Source organism: Dermacentor albipictus, chromosome 6 (assembly GCF_038994185.2).
Source record: "Dermacentor albipictus isolate Rhodes 1998 colony chromosome 6, USDA_Dalb.pri_finalv2, whole genome shotgun sequence".
NCBI lineage: Eukaryota > Metazoa > Arthropoda > Arachnida > Ixodida > Ixodidae > Dermacentor > Dermacentor albipictus.
The window spans coordinates 27,744,650-27,757,642 of NC_091826.1; the positions used below are offsets into that span (position 1 = coordinate 27,744,650).

Consider the following 12,993-nt stretch of genomic DNA (forward strand, 5'->3'; position numbering starts at 1 on the left):
GGGGGAAATCGTGCCAGCAGCAGATCGAAATGGGAAGAAAGCAGTCACTCCTTATATACATCAGGTGCGACACGGTTTAAAAAAGACAACCATGAAATGTGGTGTTAAAGTCGTCTTTCCGCCAAGAACGCGTTACACAAGGTATGCACTCGTGTTAATAGACCTATGTAGGCGTCCAACGCCATTTGCCGTATCAAGCACACGGGGCACTTCATGACATGCTCGGTGGGAGTTGTGTACGTCATGCCACTTTCGTGCGGCAGAAGGTACTTTGTTCAGAGGGGACGTTGCCTTAACCTCGGCCTCAGGGAGCACGAAGCCTCTATCAGGAATTCAACCGGCTCGAATCTGGCCCCGCATTGTAGAATTCGTGAGTGCAAACCTTTGCTTAAAAATACCTGAATACCGTACCAAATCAACCGCGAAATTGTAGGAGCTTACTTTTTGCATGTTAACTCGGGCACATGCGTCAGCAGACTTCGCATGATAAAGAAACTTTTTGAATCGTAAGATAGCCCGACACCCTTTCACCGCTTGTACGCGTCACTTGATCCCATTATGTTTATATTTAATCATTTGTTTGAAGAAAACCAGTTGTCAGACACCGCTCGTATCGTCTACATCCTGTTTGCTTCGTCTGGGTTGCGCTGTCCACCCCTAGGAACATTTTCAGTTATCAACTTGCCCAGCTTGCTGTGTTAATTCACTTTCTTCGTCGAGAGCCACCCTTCCTGTCATTCCTGTCACGACCCATCCTACTTTAACACGACATTAGCTGTGTGTGAGTGCCATGCAAGGGTGGCGTCTTGGCATATTCGCCATGTTAGTACGTGCCCTGAAAAAGTTAGGTGCGGAATGTGCCCCACGGTTGGCCATACCAGGAGGATATGCAAGATCTTGCGGTCCGATTGGGCGCGCTAAGCCAGGGTGCGGAGGGATTGCCTCAAGTCTGTTTGCGGTTTCATGTAAAGAAGAGATCGGGAGAGCCCTCTATAACGCGAGTGGTCTATAACAAGCCGGCCTTCACTGGAATTCCTCGAGCGACGTCTGGCGCAGCCTACCTTCGAGGGACAAGTATCCGAAGCCGACGAACTAAGTGCTGAAGCTGACTTAAGTCGCCGTTCCAGATAAGCGCATGAACTTTCTTGAATTAGGACCAACGCTTTGCCTAGAGCCGCGCCTATAATAGAGCCACTGTTAGATCAGTGACCAGGCGTGTAGAATAAGATGAAAAAACTCAGGTGCATTTCTGAGTAGACGTGTTAGCTAATTCTCAAGGAAATCGGAATGGCAGTGCGCGAAAAGTACAACCGCTTGTGCAATTTTAGCAGAAAACGATGGGGAAGTAACGTCTGCTAATAAAGAAGGTTACTTCGTGCTCCTAACGGAAGGGCAGTTTTCTGAGAAAGCCTCAAATGCTTTGACAAAAAATACTTAAGGAAGGCACACCGCGAACCTTAGAAAGTTAAAGATCAAGCAACAATATTTTTGCTGGATTCCAACCTCGAGCTTCTATCTAGTACAGTAAACAAAAGTCGAGGATGCAGCCTAGTTTTCTTTGCGATAAAGAGCCACAAACCTGAGCAACTGTTGCGTACAGTTGTGTCTGAGAGAATCGCATGGCAACACGTAGTCTCCGGTTGTCTATAGGTCTTAATTCGGAAGAAATCGTTAGATTTTTACAAGAGGTGCATCCAGTCGTCAGATTTATATTATTCCCTTCCAAAAAATTGGCCAATGAAGACAAAGGCTGCATTATGGTTAACGATGAGTTAAAGTTTAGGAATGAGAGTGGTGTCCCGGTTCAGTTATTTCTTAAGCTTTTGTTTTTTTATTTAAATTCCATGTTCTTTACCTGGGATGGTGACGCTATGATTAAGAAGCATGGGGTCTGCTCAGGCTTTCAGGCTGCCCGAATTTCTTAGCGAGATTTTTTTTCGGCAGTTTAGACCGACTGCTCGAGAGCGTCCTTACAGGAACAATGATTAAGTACTTAAGGTTTGTTGACTAATTATTAATTATTCGCTCGTAAACAAGTTCCAAAAACATTGGCGATATTCTCGCTGCTTTTAGTAAAGAAGGCATGGGTCTCGGATTTACTCATGAGCTGACGATTAATAAGGTAATTCAGTTTTTGCATTTACAATTAAGATTAACAGCAGAACACGTTGGTTGGCAATGTAACCCCTGGACAAGCAAACCGATTTAGAATTACGCGTAAATTGCCCAAATTGAAATTGATTGTCAACACGGCTGAAGTAGGCGAAATAACGAAAAAATTTTGAGGACCATGCTTCACTTGGAAGCTGCCGGTGTAGAATGACCAGCGTTACCAGACGAGCCGACGGGCAGCCGGCTCAGACGAGCGAATCAGAACGTGCGGTTTATCTGTCACGGCCTGATAGAGTAGACAAGCGCAGACAACCATGCGCAAAAGAGGAGAGGCAAATTGCTTACCTGCAGTGCCAGTTCAACTCCGCAACAGATGCACGTTTTCATATTAGGTCTGACAACGTTCACTTTATCAATAAATCTTTGACGAGTCGTCGAATTCACAAGACGACGACCGTGGGTTATTTTGGCGTACTTGTCAAATTCCACTATAACCAGTCTTTTCTTGCCATGAGGTATGAATTTAAAGTACGTCTGGAGAGCTTCTTTTAGAAAAATTATCCGATCCTTTATCTGCGACATAGAAAACGTTCTTTAGTGCAACATTTTAATAGCTTTAAGTGTCTGAACGGGGATATACCGTTAAAAGCGGAAAGCCAACGTTTGGCTTTCCCTAGCAGTACCCAGCTGTAACCGAGGGCATCATCCACGCACCGTCATGCTGCGCACGCTACTGCTGCCATCTCTCGCGCGCGGCGAGCAGTGACTCGCCGCTACCGTCCACTCCGCCCTCGCCGTCGCGGCACTGCCGTGGTGCCGCCGGCGGGCGCTACTTGCAGCCTCGCGCGTGATACACGGCTCTCCGCTCCTCCGTCTCCGCTTCGCGTGGTTGTACGGCTCAGCCGCGTCTCTCGCTCCCCCTTTTGGGGAACGCGTACCTCAGTGGCATTTGCCGCCTCTGAAAAGTGCTTGCGCCTGGCTGTACTTCTCCCTCCACTCCTATCGCCCTATACCAACCTCCCTACAGACCTGGACGCTAGCGAGACACTGCAGTGCTGCGACCGCCAACGAGCTCTGGCGGTCACTGTACGAATTCCTGGATGACCCTGAGGCTCCAGACACTGGGACAAGGCTTCTTCATCTCGAGCGTGCCAGCGAAAGCATCAGACCCCATGATGTAGATAATTAAGTCTCCAATTATTTCCCTTACCTCCTCACTCCCGCCACTCCCCAAACCAATTCACCGCAGCCCTTTAAGGGAAAAAAATGTGAATAAAGACGTGTAAACAACTATACCTCCCCTTACCTGGCGCAGTGTCGCTGCGGTGACTCGAAAATCAGTTATAGCGTTTCGTCCCCTTAACATTGAGGCCTGTCTGTGAGTGAATGTGTGTGTGACCTTTAATCAATATCCCTGTTCACCACCCGTTTCCTCATCCCACCTGATAAGAAACATTACATAATAATTACTAATCTCCCTTCCTCTTCGCGGCGGTGACCCACTATAATATGGCGCGGTGGAGCAGCGTCGGAGCGCCGGCTCGATAGCGGCGGATTGCAGTGTGTGTGCTGCCCCAATCGGAAACGCAGAACCCCCTCTGTTCAGCGCTGCGTGTTCTGTATGCGGTTGCATGTTGTTGAAATGGGGCAGCAGCAGCACTCAAAGATCGCATTACTAAGAAGCGTAATCGTCGGCAAATTTTCTTAAGATTTATTTATCAAGATTCGCTCAATTCTTAATTACGGGTCGTAGGAAATAAAGGACGGCGAGAATGCGATACGAGTCGAACTTTAAAACTAAAGTTCATTCCGCTACATCTATTCACCTGCCTGCAGGGATCTTTTGGAAATCCCTCTCGTTTCCACTGAAGGACGGACGGCTCGACAACGGGTGGATGCGTTCTCTAAGTTGAATAGCGTGCGAATGGACGTGCGGCGAGCTCAAATGTTACATTTAGTCGCGGCTGGCGCTGGCAGTGCGCGCAGTTCTCATTCTCGACACTGCTCTCATTCCTAAACTTTAACTCACCGTTATCCATTTGCAGCCTTTGTCTTCATTAGCTGATTTTTTGGAAGGGAATAATATAAATCTGACGACTGGATGCACCTCTTGTAAAAATGTAACGATTTCTTCCGAATTAGGTCCTATAGACAACCGGAGCCTACGTGTTGCCATGCGATGGCTTTAGGCTTTTTTATTTTTCATGCAGAAACGGCCCAACTTTTAAGGAACGGCTGTTACCGCCATGCTGAATGACATGTCCAAACCAGAGCGCCTTCTTGGGGCTCGTCTGCTTCCTGCGCTTCTCGAAAAAAGACAGCAATGTGCTTGGACGAACTTGGGGATGCTAGCCTGGAAGCAAGGTTTTAGAAGAAACGCAAGTCAGATAACGCTTGCCTGAACGCATAGCTGGAGAGAAAACAAACAACCAAACACATGTATATCAGTCGGGTAATTGTTAATCCCTTACTGTCAGCGAAATACTTGTGAACATTAGCCTGGAGAATTAGTTGCTTATCTTTGTCGAAGCTCAAGGGCACACAATCTTCCTAGGAAACACGCAAGGCCTTGCAAGGGGTTCGCTACAGCTTGTGTATTTTTGCGTAATACTGTGAGCCTACATTTACGTATTTGAGCACTAGAGCAAGGAAATAAACAGAATAAAGATGTAGACGATAGAAATCGCACCATTCTGAGGTTTGCGTGGCATGTGCACCTCATGCGTAGCATTTCTTGTTTGTAGGCTCTCAATAATACTTATATGACGTATTATATGTTCGTTAGATTGGGTGCGTATTCGTGTCTCCCAAGCACCAATTCTTGGAAATTAAGGACATGTAGAATCATCTAAATTTCTCAAATTTGGTCCTCACAAAAGCCGATGAGTCACCGGTCTTTTCGGGGCACGTCATCTGCACAGATGAGGCCAATTTTCACAGAAACGCCCAGGACAATTTGCATAATACGCACTATTGGAGTAACTAGAATGCACATTGGGTCAAGGGCAGTGGGCATCAGCACTAGTGGTCGTTCCATGTGGGGTGCGGAATTTACACCGGTGCTATAATCAGTGCCATCTTCTTCGATCACTTGCTAACTGGACAGTGTTACGCGGACGAAATCTTTGGAGTGGTGGATGAGTTTCTCAGCGAAGTCCCGCTGTAACGTCTTCCACAGCTGTAGTATCAGCAAGACGGGACGCCAGCACACAGCAGCAGCTGAGCACGAAACTGGCTGTATGCGACTTTTCGTGCGCAATAGATTGAAAGGCACTGGCCTGTATATCGGCCGGCTTGGTCACCTGACCTCTCTCCATTCGATTTCTTTCTTTGGGGTTATGTGAAAGATCGTGCTTACACGATCGAAACGGACGTCAGATTAGCGCAAGACAAGGATAACAGATGCCTGCCGTAGGCTTCTGAACGTCAGTCTTCAACAAAGCTGCTGAAGATGCGATAAAGCGGACTCAGTACTGCGTAGCTGCAGAAGGACACCTATTCGAATACGTCCTCTAGGCAGCAGCCGGTGTTCAACGGCGCTAACGAATTCATAGACAATAAGGGCACACTGAAATATGATGCATGCTTTTTTTGTTGTTTTTTGTGCAGGCGTCCCGATTGCCAATTCGGTGCATTTACAAGTGGCTATTTACGTTCTTGAACGCATCAGTTCTGCCTTATCTCAACACGTGGTTCGCCGCACGGTCTCTTTCGCTTTCATCGTATGCCATAAACCTGCTTTTCTTTCTTTTTTTTTGTAGCGCGTATAAGAACCGTCCCTTTAATTTGGCTTTGCTCCGAAGCAAGTTTCTAGCGCGAAATATAGCTTCGCGCGCACTCTGTGCGTGCGGTGCGAGCAGTGCGGGATTTTGAAACATTCTGTGCCTATTATCGCAGAAGAATCGACATTTGGGCGAGTTGGTACTGGTTGAACATATTGAAGGGGCAGCGCAAAACGCTGTCCTGTGCGTTTCCTGCCTTTGGTCTTCGTCGTCTTGCGCGTCCCCTTCAAGATGCATATTCCGTTGATTTTTCGCCTTTGGCGCGTGTTCAGAGCGGCGCTTCGGCCGCGCTATCAAAGGGCTTTTGTTATCAGTGTGATCAGTCGGCCTTGAGAGACGGATAATAAGTCTCGCGTAGAGAGAAAGGAATAGCTGCAAAGCCGCGAGACCTGCTGTTGGTGCTCCTTCCGCACCTTCGTCGAGGTGATGCGCTCTCTCTCCGGGTTTGCGACAGGCGATGCAGTTGCTTTCAATGAGCTTATTTGAGGGCGCTGCTTTATGATGATGGTGGGACCGCAGTCACGTGGTATTTTTTCATATTTCGCGAGCTTCGTTTGCCAGTCGGAAAAATTGCACACAATTGGTACGTGGCTAGAAACGCACCAGCCGGATGTCATTTGGGGGTGCCTGGGGGGGGGGGGGAGCTACAAATGCCTCATTGACACTTATATAATTAGGACAGTACTTCTCGAATTAGATAATCGCAATTGTCGAATTGCATTTCAGGAACGAAAAAATTACTGGCGGCTGCTCCGCTGTACTGTAAACAATATGCACTGTTCCTTCGAGTAATGAAACTGCTTTTTCATTTTTTAAAGTCTAGGTGCGTGACCCGCATTGTTGCCTAGTGGCTATGGTGGAGGGCTGCTAAGCAAGAGGTCGCGGGATCGAATCCGGGCCACGCCGGCCGCATATCGATGGGGACGAAATGCGAAAACACCCGTGTACTTGGATCTAGGTGCTCGTTAAAAGAACGCCGTGTGGTCGAAATTAATCCACAGTTCCCCACTTAAGCGTGTCTCATAATCAGATCGTGGTTTTGGCACGGAAAACCCCATTATTTAAAAAAAAAATAACCCAACTGAAGTGTTCCCAGAAAGTATATTGTGTGACTTGTTGCAATTCAAGCTATTTGGTTGTTTTTTTTCCAGCTCAAGCGCAACTTTGCCTCTGTAGCTGGTGCATAAAAAATAGTTGTGAACTGAAACTAGACATTTCCCTCCGATTTCTGAACTCAATTTTTTGAAAAGAGAATACTAAACGGTACAAAATGTTTGCAAGATACATTTAGACCACACCACGCACTTCGAAAACTAGAAGCGATATACACTGCATGATACAGCAGGGAGAGGTCCCCTTGTCATTTGTTTCGCATGCAATACGTGAAAGAAATAGCAAACGCAAGCTACAGTCGCACTGAAGGAGCCAAAAGTTATTAGAGAGCGACTCCGGCGCAGGTTTTACTCACGTGCACCCTCAGCCATAGAGTTTCCTACAAAAATTACTCGAAGGAACTCTGGCGCTGCAGTCGTTGACCTACCATGGGAATGATGGGAAGTACATGGATTTGTCTGATCTTCGTGCTAGTGCAGAAGACGCCGGGAACGCGTACAATTGCTATTAGTTGCAACGATCGAGCTTGTCCAGGAGGCCGAATCGAAACCCGCCAGGTGCCTCAAGGCACTGGCATGCCCGCGATAAATTCATAAGGGCGTTTCATTCTTGGAGGAATACGAGGTCCTGTGCGTTGAGAGCAACGTCAAGATTTAAAACTTAGCTTGATAGTCCTTCAACGCATTGGCTTCATTCCCAAACCATAACTTGTCTAGATCAACGCCATCACCTTTTTCTTACCTGTACATACCATGATATATTTTCTTGTTTTGAAAGCAAAGTCTTAGCTGACTTCACATGGGTTTGGTATATCTGGCTTCTGGGTAACTTGTAAAACTTTCACGTCTCTAACATGTCGTCACGAGTCGCAAAAGGTACTAAAAGCTGCTTCAGCTGTACCCACAAAAAATAAGAATCAGTCGCACAGTAGGTAAAGTTAACGGTACTGTTGTAATTAGCGCCAATATAATCAAAAATTAACGTTGCACTATATCCCTGTAAAGGGTGCACCGCCGTAGTTAAACGCACCATGAGGCAAAGCCACCGCACACACACTTGTATGTGTGCCTCTCTGTTTTGACGCTGCTAAGCCTAGAGGGTTGCCGCGCGCTGTCGCCACTCGATCCCGGATGTCATGGACACAAAAGGTGTGTCGACTTCCATCTAATAGGTGGCGCCATATGACTGTGCAGCTTAAGTGGACGCTAAATGCTGTGGCGCCATCTGTTAGGTGGAAATCGACACACTTTTCTGCGTCGATGGCGTGCCTCTAGGCCTACCAGCGTGAAAAACTAACAACCGATCTCAGTAATACTGAAAAATAGCGCTTTTGATTTGTAGTCGGCGTGGTATTAGATTAAGCGATGGCCGCTTTTACGACGTATTGCTTGCTGTCACGAAGAAGAGCAAGTGTCACGGTTGAATTAGGATCGAAGCAGGCAGTCTGGATGCTGCCATATTGTTGAGCAAACAAGGTGCATGGCAGAGCGCTACAGTGAACCTATACCGGAGTGCTCTAATCGCCATGCAGTCTTGCAAACTGGTATAAGGTAGCGCTCGCGGTGTACGGTTATATTCCGCTAAAACTCATTAATATAGTCGAAAATGAACCACATTGCACTATAACCTTGTAAAAGCTGCACTGCTATAGTTATAGAAATGGTGAGGCAAAGCCGCCGTATGACATTCTTTTTGTGAAATAGAAGGAGTTCGCTTGGACTAAGCAGGGTTAGCGCGAGGCAGTGGTGTCTGTAAAGCGGCTTCGGCAGTGATGACACGGAGCGAGACATAGTCACGCAGTTGGCAAAAATTAACAGTACGAGGGAAATATCGTTGATATAGCCCAAATTAACCATACTGCAGCATAAGCTTCCCCATCTTCAGGATCTGCCCAACTGGCTTCCTGGTAAAACGAAAACAAGAAAACGAAAAAAAAAACAGGGTTAACCAAGTGCCGACTCTAAATAAGATAAGGTTGACGTAGTTGCGCATGAAATGTACGATTAAGATCGAAATGGGTGAAAATGAGTATGGAGAAGACAGAGAAAAAATAAATAAAAGAGAGATATAGACAACATTTAATCATCGAATTATTTGAACCACCACGTACGTCAGCCTTGTCTTCTTTAGCGTGGGCAATTCGTTCAACTTTTTTTACGCCCCCTTCCAAGGGTCTTTTTGTCCCCAGTCTCATTCCCTATGCAAAGGAACATGCAGGCGCTTACAGATACGCCGGCAAAATTCTTCGAATTTCAGTAAAGAGCGTACTCTTTCATTTTTCTTTGTATAGTCTGTTGCCCTGCTGCTAGCATCACGCAATGTAACGCAATTCGTCACCTTTTAACGCAACGTCCTCCTCATGATGGCACTGCTTCCCGCGGCTCCTCAAGAAAATAAAATCCTCTAGCGAGAAAAAGATCAAGTGTCTCAAACCCCGCCGAATCAATTTAAAACACTTTCGACAGAGAAACAGTCCCGCGTCGGGTTTTTACGTTTTGTCTGAAAGGGCATTAAGGTCCATTAAAAACCGTCACACGACAAATTCACCGCTGCAAAAGAATGCAAGCGCACAGTTCACACAGTGTTGTCAGGTTCGAAGAGGCGTCGACGATGAAGTACTTCAGTGTATTGTTTTACACGTTGCAAGAAGCCTGCGCGACAAAAATCCATTAACTAAAGCGTCACGCGTTAGTGTGGTCTCACGTACTTGACCAATAACGGCTTGGGCTGGGCCCATGGTGCGCGCGCAGGTCCGGAAGCTCGAATCCAGCGGCATTCGAACTACGACCAAGTGCTCGCTGGAAGAGCGGAGTCGGTTGTCGAGCATTGGAACCCTAGGTCTGTGCTCCACAAGCCCCATTCGGACTGGCTGCCCCCTACTGGTGTCAAGCACTTGTACACGGAGTCGTTGGTCCCGTGTGCCTGGTTGACGTCATCGTCGTGTTGTTCAGAGGTTTCAAACAGGTCAGCGAGAACAAACTGTCGGTGTAATTTGCCATGATGCACGTCAGGCCGGGCTCGTCTTCGCTTGCGCTGACTAGATACGTACTTTATTTCTGTGTATCACTGCAATTTCCATTACTTGGCAGTGACATAATTTTTATTAGTGATATCATTGATCAAAGACTTAGCAAAATAGCTAGGACTGTAGTTGTCACTGAAGTGGAGTTAGCCAGTTGAGCGTGTTGCCTTTGGGCATGTGGACGCACGCCCTAAGGAGGAGGTCTCAATCCAGGGCCAATATAAGGTAAAAGTTTCGTCCACTCACTTCTAATCCTTTCTTATCACTCTCACGCCATTCACAGCCTCCACGACCGGCCAGTCCTGTGAATAACGTCGGTGCAGTGCTGCTCAGACTACTGACCAAAGGCAAAAAGGAAGGGATTCAGAATGGGTTGATGAATTTTTTTTCTGGCTAATAACAATACATTTGCTATACAAAGGGTATACATCAGCGCAATTCGTCATATTTGGTTTATTGACGAAATGTTCGAAAATACTATTTGGAATGATTGAAGAGTAAGATCTTACCTTTGCCACCCCGAACTTTACTTCTGTTGTTGTCGATATCGAATGACCAAGAATACAATACTTCTAATTTCGTTGGAATATGTGACCTAACCTAAAACCGGGCCCCTCGGTTGATCTTCTTCCCTTTCTTATATTGGTTTGGCTCCCACATCTTTCCCCATGGTAATGCACGTGCTGAGCTAGATGTACGTGATGAATGAACGGATATGCAAAAATTAACTTTTTTTTATAAAAAAGAAGGCAAGCCTACAGACCGTTTTATTGGCGAGGAGGAACCAAGCCTAGAACAAACGAGCCGCACTACTCCATCTCCCACTGGTACGTGCGAACCACCGTTTTCAGGAGCGGCAGCTTGGTACGGCAGCGGTGTCATTGCGAAATAGTGCGATTATAGCGTGTTATGCCTAAGATTGCTGCGATGTCACAGGGCTCAAGGTCAACGGGCTACCACTGTACTGTATTCGGCGCAAAAAATAGCTTTCGGAAGTCAAAGTGAGTGAGTCTTCAACCGTGGCAACTACATAGACTCAGCCGCTGCGGTTTCAGTTGTTACGCGATCAGCTTCGTCAGGTGTATGTTCAGAAGATTTTGTTTTCAGAGAGCGCAAGGTGAGGAACACGGTACCCATGATCAAACTGGGATACGAACTACAGGTGTATATTCGACACGGTCAACTAGTGCGAATGGACGAGCCATTTTTTTAGTTGCAGGTAGATCAAAGCTATTCAGTTCAAAATGCCTTCAAATTTTATCAAACAAGAAACGTTCTCGTGTAAGTTGACCGATGACGTATTATGAAAACAGTACCTGCCTACGAATAAAATGAATGCGTGTTCTTTCTTTTTCGTTCTCCGATTAGAGCAGTGCCTACCCTGTGCCAGCCGCACTTCGTTCACATGGCTTCTCCCGCGCTTCCGAACCTCGCCGGAGAGCTGTGTGGCCGATGCCACGCATTGAGCACGCTGCTGCTTCAGCAAATAAAGTTCCTGTTGCCAAACGTGGTTGTCAATTTTTCAGCTCTCTCGAGTCGGCGAGTAGCCCATGCACAGGCACTACTCGAGATTTAGGAGCGCACATATTAATTTTAACGCCTCAGGTGCACCTAATTTATCGTGGCATATTCTAGGCCACTGTCATCGGGTCATTTTGTCTGTGTTAAAGGCCCTCCCTGAAGAGTTACATTGCAGTTCTTCATTTCGTACAAGTTTAAACCCGAGCACCAGGTAAGCAATCCTTAGAAAATTGTACGGCGAAAACTTCAGAACCACGAAAGCTAACAAAGCGTGTTTTCTTACCGGAGCTTCGCTAGTTCGATGTCACGTAACCGCGTGGCTCATGGATTCGCACCTGATTGATGTCACCCTGACTGCTATCTTAACAGATTTCCAAGGCTGGACGAACAATAAAAAACGCGCTGCACCTACGTTAGGCATCGATAACGTTCAGACTTGCCTTGCCTCCCATTTCGATCGCAAGCATAGCTGGGGTAGCGCCTTTAGTCCCGTAGGTTTTCGATACTGTGGCTATATCGGAGCTCGCAGCTAAGTAACGACACGCTCATAAGCTTCCCAATTACCTGTCGACGCCTCACGGGAAAACGGGAATATTTGCCCCATCTCGTCACCGCGGAGCCTCAAGTGCGATCCCACATATTAGCATGGCACCGGAGGATCGATGGCGCTGTCATCACCAAACGGCGGTGCCCTCAATTAAACGGTCTGTGGTCCCGCAAAATGCCGGCCTAGCCTGGTCCACTCAATCCTCTTCAAAAGCGATAGTTTCCGGCATACATCGTGGTCCGTGGTTGTGTGCCACGGGCCAAGATGTATCTAGAGACAGACGCGTAAATTGGCCGTCCCGGAGAACAGGTAAGCCCACATCCCTTTAATATGGCGGACAAGCCAAGCCCGCTCAGTGTAAAGTAAAGCGCTGTTTTGGAGGATACATCAGTCTCATTAGATGGCGCTCAGGACAAAGGTGGTTTGGGCGATGAATAAATGCGTGCGCCGAAATTGCCTTCCTTTGGATAAAAGAAATAAGCCTAGAGCCCGTTACTACATCGGGGGAGCCATCTCCGCACTCATGTCTAAAAAAAAGCCGTTAGTTCTGCGCGTACACCATTCTCGATAGAAATGCACGGGCTGCGACCGATTCAGACAAATAAATTGAAATGTACAAGTACACTTTTCACGGAATAAAGTTAAGCATAGAGACGATCAAGATCTCGGCTCAAGTGGGTCTACTCGTTTCTTTTAAACGCCGTGGTTCTCCACATACATGGTTCTTCACCCACGGCAATACACCTTCTGAGACCCCGCTTAATGCGAAAAATAAGCTGATATGCACAGATATACTTTTCCGGGAAGAAAGCTAAGCCCAGGAAAATTTCGATTCGGCGAATATTTTTCACTTCTCCCAAGAACCCTTTTCTCTCGCCTAAATGGTTCCCCGTGAT

At 46.9% G+C, this 12,993-nt stretch overlaps 1 long non-coding RNA gene across 1 annotated transcript; it reads left to right on the forward strand.

Annotated features, from left to right (window-relative positions):
• The first annotated feature begins 570 nt into the window (after positions 1–570).
• LOC139046807 (uncharacterized) lies at positions 571–11,535 on the forward strand. Its single transcript, XR_011506936.1, has 3 exons — positions 571–1,096; positions 9,758–9,971; positions 11,398–11,535. It is a non-coding gene; the product is annotated as an uncharacterized lncRNA (long non-coding RNA).
• Positions 11,536–12,993: the final 1,458 nt, after the last annotated feature.